The sequence below is a fragment of the Heterocephalus glaber genome, unplaced genomic scaffold, assembly GCF_053883595.1.
Source record: "Heterocephalus glaber isolate CG9 unplaced genomic scaffold, H.glaber_assembly_v1.0 deba00001688, whole genome shotgun sequence".
Taxonomy (NCBI): domain Eukaryota; kingdom Metazoa; phylum Chordata; class Mammalia; order Rodentia; family Bathyergidae; genus Heterocephalus; species Heterocephalus glaber.
The window spans coordinates 6,856,726-6,866,743 of NW_028258413.1; the positions used below are offsets into that span (position 1 = coordinate 6,856,726).

At 37.1% G+C, this 10,018-nt stretch overlaps 1 pseudogene; it reads right to left on the reverse strand.

The window, feature by feature from the left end:
• Window positions 1-4,706: 4,706 nt before the first annotated feature.
• Window positions 4,707-6,300, reverse strand: LOC101710783 (protein FAM133B pseudogene; annotated as a pseudogene).
• Between the last annotated feature and the right edge of the window lie 3,718 nt (window positions 6,301-10,018).

Here is a 10,018-nt window from a genome sequence, read left to right on the forward strand (position 1 = left end):
GTTATTTTTGGACCAGGTCTTGGTAAATGGCACAGGTTGGCCTCAAACTTACCATTCTCTTGCCTGAGAACTCAAGTAGCTGGAATCACAGGCATGTGCCAACAGACCAGCTCTGATGAATGTTCTTTCATTGCCTTTTTATTTATTATGCATGCTCCTGGTTGCTACAAACTTTTGTCCATTCTCCAGCATTTTGAAAAGGTTGGTACCTAGAGTTTTTGCTTGACTTTTCATCTCTCTGTGAAAATATGGACCTCATAGTTTCCTTACTCTGCCATTCCCACTCCTGTCTGAGCCATGAGATTTGAGCACACTTGCTATGTTTCTAGTGCATCTGTGATTGGCTACATGGATGCTCTCAACACAACCATTACACTTACTCCTTCCAGTTGCCAGGAGTGTGGGCACATCGTGATCATTTTCCATCTGCTTTTCTCCCCTCCCTTCCTCCCTTTCTTCCCCTGATCTCTGCCTCTCCAAAAACACTGCCTTTACTTTATTTATTTATTTAATTTGTTTACAGTTGGGTTTCTCATATAAGGGAATTCATGCGATGTTTAACTTTAGCTTAACATTATCCATTTCCCTACAAATGACTCAATTTCATCACTCTTTATGGCTGAATAAAATTTAAAGTAATTTTTACTGTCTGACTCTATCTCTAGATTCTTCGGCAGTTCCAGATAGTATTTTTAACAAATTTGGTGATTTCCTTGTTGTAATCTAACTTGGGATCAACAAACTCTGATGCATGGTCCCAGAGACCAGCTCTTTGGTAAAGCTCGATTGAATACAGCCACTCACTCTAATGGCTGTGTTGCTTGCTGTTGACAGATTATAGCCCATAGAGCGTCTTATGTTTACTCTCTGTCCTTTTTCAGAAAATGTTTGCTTACTTCTGATCTAACTTAAAATACAAGCTGTATAATATATGAAAAGCATATTTTTTAAGGAACTGGGGGAAACCTCAAAATAATAAACAGATATATCCTAGGGAAGATGAAGTCAAATACCAAAGAAAATTTGTAGGAGAAAGATGGCATATTAAAAGAAAAGGAAGAAGGAAGGAAGAGAGGGAGAGAGGGAGGAAGGAAAGGGGAGAAAGGGAGGGAGGGAAGGAGGGAAGACAGAAGAAAGGAAAGGAAAAGAACAAGAAAGAAAAAATAAGAAAGAAGAAAACTATTTTCAGAAAGATAGCAAGACAATGTCAAGTCAAAAGCTACGAAGGTTGCTAATTCAAACTGCACCCACCACTGAATTACGGTGCATTCACTTGAGTGGTTCCATGCTGTAACAGAAAAAAATGTATTAACTGATATACAATGATTTCATTGTCTTTAAAATATAATGCAACAACTACAGAAAAGTAAATAAAATAAATATGAAAGGTAAGACCAAAAATATACCATAAGGGCTGAAACTACCCTAGTCTGTGCCTATGAACTTGGACTATGGATTCAGACTGCTTGGTTTGCATCCTGTCCATCACAAGGTAGGTATCTAATTTTAAGCAGGTTCTATAATATCTCTCTCAGTGTTCTCATAAGTTTAATCTCCCAAATGTACACAGGCATACACAAAACTACTTATACACACACACACACACACACACACACACCTTAAAAGCAGTACCTGAAGCTGAGTAAACACTCACAAATGGTGGTTGTCACAACTGTCTACAATGTGAGTCCGCAATATCCCACCATCATCTTGACTAATAGTTGGGCATCACGATATTCCATTCTATTCCAAATTTATATTTGCTAACATGACTACAGCCAAATTACAAATTTTTCATGTATATCATGTGCCATTTTGTCATTACAAATTTCATAAACTTCTCCCTCTCCGAGTACACCATGATCCTTGAACTTACCAGCAAACTTCTATTAATACCTCAAGCTCCAAACATTCATGTCATCTGCGATACAAAGAAACTTTTAGTTTTAGAATAATTTTAGATTTTGTAGAAAAATCATGAGAATAGTACAAAAAACCCTATATACAACCATTTTTGCCTATTAACATCTCATATTGGTAGGGTATATTTTTCAAGTCCAATAGACCAATATTGATAAACTATTAACAAAAATTCATATTTTTTCCCAATTCTATGGTTTGTAACCAGTGAACTTTGCTCTTCCAATATCTCATTCCAGACACCATATTGCATTTAGTTGCTGTATCTTTTCAGGCTCCTGTTGTCTGTGACAATTTCTCATATGTCCCTTGTTTTTGATGATCTTGACAGTTTCCAGGATTATCAGACAGGTATTTTGTAGAATGTCTCTCAGGTGGGATTTGTCTGATATTTTCTAATGACTGGATGGAGGTTATGTGTTTTTGGATGGAAGACCACAGAGTCAAAGTTCCGGTGAATTTACCTATCCAGGGGATACACTGTAAACACGACATATCACTGTTGGGGTTAACTTTGATCACCTAGCTGGAGGTAGTGTTTGCTAGACTTCTCCACTGTAAAGTTGCTTTTCTTTCCTTTACTCACATTACATTTTTTGGAAGAAAAGTGTTGTATGTATCGAACACTTGAGGGAAATGCTATGTCCCAAAGATGAAATATCCACGTGAATTATTTGGAATTCTTTATGAGACATTTGTCAATTCTCTGCCCACTTCTTTCTAAATGTAATCATTTTATACCATTGTATTCTCAAATATCTATGACTCGTCCAATGCTGAATTTATTTTGTGGCTGAAATATTGGGTTTTTTACAGTGCTGAATAATGTACCCAGAGCCTCATGCCTGTGGGGCAAATGTTCTCCCACTGAGCTGCAACCCTGATCAGGGTGTGCTTTTTCCGTTTTCTTCTTTCTCCTTCACCTTTTGGTTTGAATGTTTCTGTTCACCAATCATGCTACTCACTGAGTCTTTCCTCCACCATGTCACATTTACTGATTTACTCACTGAAAATGTTCTCCACTTCTTTTGTAGCATTGTATTTGTCTGTAGCATTTCCTCCTGTTTCAATCTTAGATTTTCCATCTCTCTGCTTCCATTTTCCATCCATCCTTTCATATTGCCTACCTTTCCATTAGATCCCTTAGCATATATTTAATTCTCCAATAATTCCAACATCTGGGTTTTGCTTTGATGATTGCTTTGTACTTCTGGCTGTAACTTTCTTGCCTTGTTTTACTGGCCACTGGGAATGACTCTAGTGGCCCCTGCGAGGATAGGCAAACCTCTCTTGTGACTTAGCACATTATCAGTCTCTACAGATTTTGGGGTGGCAGTTTTTCCTGCAGTTTTCATTGTGGGATGGATCCAAAAAAAGTCATTTAAGTTCTCTCATTATAATGACAGGAAAAATGGCTCCCAATCTTTGTGCATATTAGATTTGAAACCTGAAGTTCTTCATGCATTTTTCAGATCTACAACCATTTACTTCTAGCACACTCACTCTCACCTCTCCCACACATCCTCATGTTTACTCTTGTTTACTTCAGTTTCCTAGGCAGTCGGCCCTTAGGATCACCCTCAACTCCTTTTAACATTCCTAATAATTCAGTAAGAGATATGAAGCACAAAATCTTAGTAAAATATGACACAAGAAGAGCAGTAATACAATTCTTACTTAAATTTAACTTGTCATAGTTTGTTATTAATATACAAAGACAACGAACTTTTAAAATACTGTATTTATTAAGATTCTGGCAACAGCTTTATGTAACAAGATACAAGCATACCAGGCCTGCCACTCAACTTGTTTATAAGTCTCAGCTTCAATATGAAGCTGTTTAAAAACAAAAAAATCAAAACCTCCTTTTTACATGCAAATATCTTGCCAAGGGTGCCATTAAACATAATAATAAACTTGAGACAGCAAGAGTAAAGAGGTAACAAAAGCTAAACATGGTAGCCTAAACAACATTCATACAAAAAATAAACTATCATTGGTTACATAAAACTTTCCTGACTGGTTAAAACTCAACAGTATAAAACATGCACTTTAGAATATTTAGCTATTAAGTTCAAAAAGTACCAGTGTCCATATGAAACAATTCTTCTCCAAAGCCAAAGTATAGTCAAAAATTCATTAAAATGATGTTAACATATTCTAAAGCTAAAAAGCATTCAGTTGTTATTGATGTGGAGGTAAACCCAGAGCTTTGGGGCTTTCTCATGCTGCAAAGGGCTGTTTCTCTGGTTCACTCAAAGCAGCATATGACAAAGTCCACAGATGTCATTAAGCTCAGTAAAGGGCAACACTGCTGGTACTCAGCTCCGACCTCCCCAGTAAGCATGGCTACTGTGTCCACGAAAGTAGGATGTGTGAGGATCAAAGGCACACTATTCTGCTAGCTAAAGGTAGCAAACCACCCCTCCCTCCACCCAAAAAGCTCCTTCCCAAGGTAAATAAAAGTATCCCCCGGGGAAAAATTACACCTATCTACAGAGTAAGGAATTCAAAATATTAATCTAATCCCTACTTTAAAAAATTTAACTAGACCCATCTGGCCATTTCTGATTACATCTTAAAGATGTATCCAGATTTAATTTCTGTTGATTTACCACTAGATACTTCTAGTCAAAAATATTAGCTTTATCCCCAAATATCTTAACCACTAGTATGACTGCAGTGTATTATCTCTCGAGGTTATCACACACTGGAGGAGAAAAAGCAGATGTTCAAGCAGCAAGCAACAACTATGGGCCTTTCACATAGAGGCATCTGAGTGGCTATTGAATAGGCCAGGAACAATTCTAAAAACAAGAAAATTCACGCATTTTAGTAAATATGTCATAATTTTCACAGTTGAAATTTCCTTAGACATTGCACTTTCTTCATAAGGGAATCCTGGTTTTTGTTAATGTTATGGTGAGTCAGGACTTGAACTAGTAGCCTTCTTTTTCTTCTTCCTGTGTTTCTTATGCTTCTTTTTCTTTTTTGTTTTTTCTGTTGCTTTTTTTCGTTCTTCACTGCTTTTCTTCATTTTTGCTTGTACCTCTTCAATATAATCTGATTTGGATAAGGACTCAGATGATAAAGGTCTATCTTCAGGATACATCTTTCTTTTTTTGCTAAGTCCTTTAATGTCCTTTTCTTTCTCAGTTACATTCTTTGACTTCCTTTTCTTTTTTAAACTATCCTTACTGTTTGATTCAGTTTCTGACATGGAGCTTTCAGAAGATTTACTTGAATGAGTCTTCTTTTTCTTCCTCCTTTTTGCTTGCTTCTTTTCCTCATCTTCAGAATCTGAAGAACTGCTGGAAGAATCAGAGCTTGATGAAGAAGATGAATACCTACAAGATTTATTCTTTTCTTCTTTCTCTGTTTTTTTTGGATGAGCTCTCATTTCCACTTAATAATTTCTCCCTGTGCTTTTCTAGTTCTTTCTTCCAATTCTCATTCATTTTTTCTTCAAATTCAGCCAAAGCCTTAGAGCCTTTCTTTTTCTTTTCTAGTTGCTCTTTCACTTCTTCCCACCTGATTGTCCTGCTTCCCTGTCGTGCTGGACCGAGTGCACAGTAAGACTGTGAGCGAGAGAGCAGGCCAGAGAAGTAGCCGAGGTGGACCCGCCGCAGGTCCCTCTCTCATGTCATCTTTTACTTTTTGGCTGCATCAAGATGAAAAGCATTGTCATGGCTTTCTCCATCAAAGTCTAAGCGCTTACCTCCATCTGTACTTGTTTACTCTGCCTTCTGTCTAGTTAGCTTAGACAAACCTTAAAGCTTCTAGCAAAGATTAAATCCTCTTCAGTCGCAAAAATAAATCAGATGAAGTAGGGAATGTAGATAAGTGTGGCTGGATCCATTACATAATTTCATTTTTACCAAAAGGTTGTCATCAATATAAATTCAATCATATGTTGCTTGACCACCCTAAATTAAGCATTTCTTGATTTTTACCTCTTTATCTCTTCCAGTTTCCTTAATTCTCCTTAAAAAAAATCAAAATTGGAGTTTTAGAGCTTTCTTGTCACAGAGTCTTTCCTCTTTCTTTCATAATTCACTGCCACCAGGTTGGCTTGTACCACCAACCTGAAAGCAATCTTGTCAAAGTCACCAAAAACTTTTACATTGTGGACTTGTCAATCTGTGAATTGCTTTGATTTGTCATCATTGTTTGAAGAAATTGATGTTCTTCTTTTTGTAGAAATATTTTCATGATCTGCCTTGCAAGATGCTGCAATTTCTGGATTCTGCTTTGCTCCTCATTGGTCTATTGTTTTTCCATTTTCTTTTCTTATCCTGCCATGCCTCCTGCAATGTCCTACCTGGGAAGATCTTTTGCCAAATTTTCTTCTCTGTCTATTCTTGTGGTGTTCTCATTCATCGAGCGATAATTTCCAAATTTAGATCTCCATCAGAATGTCACTGAAAATATTACTTAGATACCTAAGAATCATCTTAAATTTTACATTTCCAGAATAAACTGCTTTTATTCTACACAGTTCATCAGGAAATTGCTCTGGTGCTTCCTGAAGTATAAATCTAGGACTTACTGTTTCATAACACCACCACTGCTATCCCAGTTCCTTAACATCATCAGGTCTTAGCCATCTCCAATGGCTCTTTTCTTAATCCTCTACTCAAAACCTTTCCCTGACCTTTAAACTCCCTCAGTTCCAATTGTCATGGTTCTTAAGGGATGGCTTATTTTACCTTCATGATTCATAGTCCATTACTTTCATCTTTGTTCATTACTATCCAGTCATATTGGCTTTTTGATGTTTCTCCATTATTCCAATCATTGTCCCACCTCAAACCTTTTGTGCTTGTTCCTGTTATTGATCTGGATTTTTTTCTTCCAGTACTTGTTTAAATGTCACCATCTCCTGGTTTTCTTTGAGAATCACCCTCTTTACACTATTTAATTATCAGGGCTCTCCAGTGCCCAAACAATTTAATTATAAAGAAAACATTTTAGTATTTTTCTTAACAATTTAACCATGTAACGAATATCTATTTTATTTCATTTAATGTCTGTCTTTCTAAAATAGAGTCCAGGGCCAGGGATTTAGCTCAGTGGTGCTGCCACCTGCCTCACAAGCACAAGGTCCTGAGTTAGAGCCCCAGTACCAAAAATAAATAAATAAATAAAATGGTGTGCAAGGTCCATAAAGGGAGGAAATTTTAAAAAATGTTTTATTTACTGCTGTGTTCATATTATTAAACATAGAGAAATTACAGATGCTTAATAAATAAATGTATAAATATACAAATGGAGAAATAAAAATAAATGCACATAGTTAGATATCAAATATATGTTTAGAGATAGAAAATTTTAATATAATTCAAGTTCCATTCACATATATACACACAAATTTCCCCATAAGGGCAATGTTGCCTCTAACCATTGCATTTGATTTGATTCTCATCCAACTTGGTTTACAACCAGAATTGTGGAAAGAATCAAGTTCATAAATGTAGGCACCACTGCATATGTAAAAGTGGGTTATTAAATTTAAGGGTTTTGATAACTTTCAGTTTTATTTTGTAAATCATGTTGGTTACAATAATGTTAATTTGCATTCATGTAGTACTTTATGATCTTCAAAGCACTTTCCGTATAGTATTTCATACGATCCTCACGTCCACTAATGTTAATGTTGTAATCTCTCTTTTCATGCAAAGGGACCAAGATCCAGTTTCCTATCCAAGGGTCTGTACCCAGTGAGTGTCAAAGCCTAAATGAGCTCTAGGTATAATTTTCCAAGTCTGTTTCCCTTCCTTTCATGCAGTGCTCCTGCATTCCCTTGTTAATTGTCATGATTATAATTATACACCAAATTTCTATCAGTCACACTGGGTGAGCTGAAATCTGTCATATACAGAAGTACAAAATGCCCAGGTGAGGGAGATAATTGAATATTAATAGCTAAAACTTTCATCTATTTAAAAGCTAAAGACACCCTTATGTGCACACGGAAACTATCAGAGCCCGTAGGAAGCTCTGCTTGGGGTTCTCAAGACTAAAACTTGGGCAACTGATGCTGCAACAGCCCTCGCTATACAGATTTTAATTCTTTCTGATCCTGACTATGTTTACTTTCCTTGTTGGTGGTGTCATTTTCCACCTAATCACCAAAATAGGAACCCTAAAAATGTGCTAAATTCTTATCTCCCCCAGCCTTACCATTGCAATCAATTACTATTAATTTTACTCAGTAACTATTTCTGGAATTTGAGTACCCCCCCCCGTAGTAATCCAGGCTCTCTTTGTCTTTCACCTGGCCTCTTCCAGGGACAGAGTCTTAACTCTTCTCCTTTAAACATCTCAGGCAAATCCTCACTGCGTCCTTCCCAGCCTAGTACAACTGAACCCCAGCCTCAGTGTACCCTGTTTTCTAAAGGAAGAGATGATAGCACAAAGGTCTTCAGGAGGTGTGATTAAAAATATGGTGAATGCTGTTGCCCAGGGCCACCCAACGGAAAGGCAAGTTTATAAAAACATTCTGATGTGTCCTCATCCATTTTATTTGCAAGATCTCCTCTCCTGTGACTCTGGCTCTTCCCCAAAGTCAAAATGACCATGAATGGTAAGTGTTTTGAGTCCATTCAAGGTAGCACCTAAAGACACTCAGAAAAGAGGACCTCTAGAACTGCTTCAGAAAGAGACAACAATGATAGGATAAATGTGTTTGAAGCAAAGTGAAGTACTTTGAAGGGGACTAATTGGAATGTGTCTTTTACCATAGGAAATACTTTTGATTTGAGCAATCACCTTAGTTTTTGATCACCCCTTGTAATTAGTTTAAGTTTACAGTAAAATAGCTACAGTTTGGTAGGCCCTACACTGGAGATGTAAGTTTTGGTGTTAATAGTGTAGCAATCATAGGTAGGGGGCTGTTGATTTAGTGAAACACCAAAGCACAGAAAGGGATTATTAAGGTTACAAGTCTGGAAAACACGCACTTCCAAGGAGCTTACAACAAAGTAGATTCTGTACAGAGAGCCTTGAGGGAGAGCGGAAGATGAAAAAATTCCAAAGATGATACCTTAATGAGTCAAAGTAAAAAGATTTTTAAAAAGTAAAGATGTCAGCCACAGAAGTAAATGCCATCAAGATATTCAAGTGAGTTAATTTCTGAGAAGTGTTTGTAATTCAGGATTAAGAAGCCATGAAACACCTTGTTAATTACAGCAGTGAGGGACATTCCAAGTGGTGATGGGCTAAATAGTAGATAAGAGATAAGAAGGTAAAGGTGATGTCAGTGTAGTTATTTAAAAACAAAGAGGAACAGAACGCTCTGGAGCTATTGTGGCACATTATAGAGGAGTGTTTATTGTTTTCTTCTTTATTCATAAGTTTTTAAAACATGGAAACTATTGTCCATACCTAAGTGGTTAGGAGTCAAGCTATAGGAAGAAATCAAAGAGTCAAAAAACTTAGGAAATTAGGGAGGAATGATGGCTAAAGTTCTCAAAACAGGCAATGTGGAAAAGAGCTGGAACAGCATTGGCCTACAAGAGTGGGAGAGATGACTCAATCTGAAACTATCAAAAGAAGGTTAGGGTGGAAGTAAGGAGAAATACCTTGGCAGTAAATAAGAAGCTGAGTCAAGGAAAATAGTCTTGATTTTCCATATGAGAAAAAGAAACCTAATAGCTGAGAAAGAGACAGGAAGAATTTAGAGATTAACTGTGATAGGAGCTCCAGATAGCTTGTGAGGCCAATGGGGAAGATGGGAATTGTTGGTCATGAAGCCTACGTGACAGGGTTGGTGAATCATGTGAAGGGCACAGCAACCAGCACAATGACACAAATCTGCACTGTTAGGAGATTGTCTTTTGCAATATTCAGCAGTAAAGTGTAGGTGCTGAGAATTTAGATGTTGAAAATTATCCATGATTGGGCATTTGAGAATATGTGAAATCAGGAGAGTATTGTCAATACCTAGTAGTTGAAATGATGTCACATGGATTGCCAGGGAAGAAACCCGAGCTACAAGGAACTATTGGAGTGGACATCAGGACAGGCCACTGTGAAGTTGGGGGTTGAGGTTACAGAAATGTGTGAGCATAAAGAAGGCAAAAAGTTATATTCACAA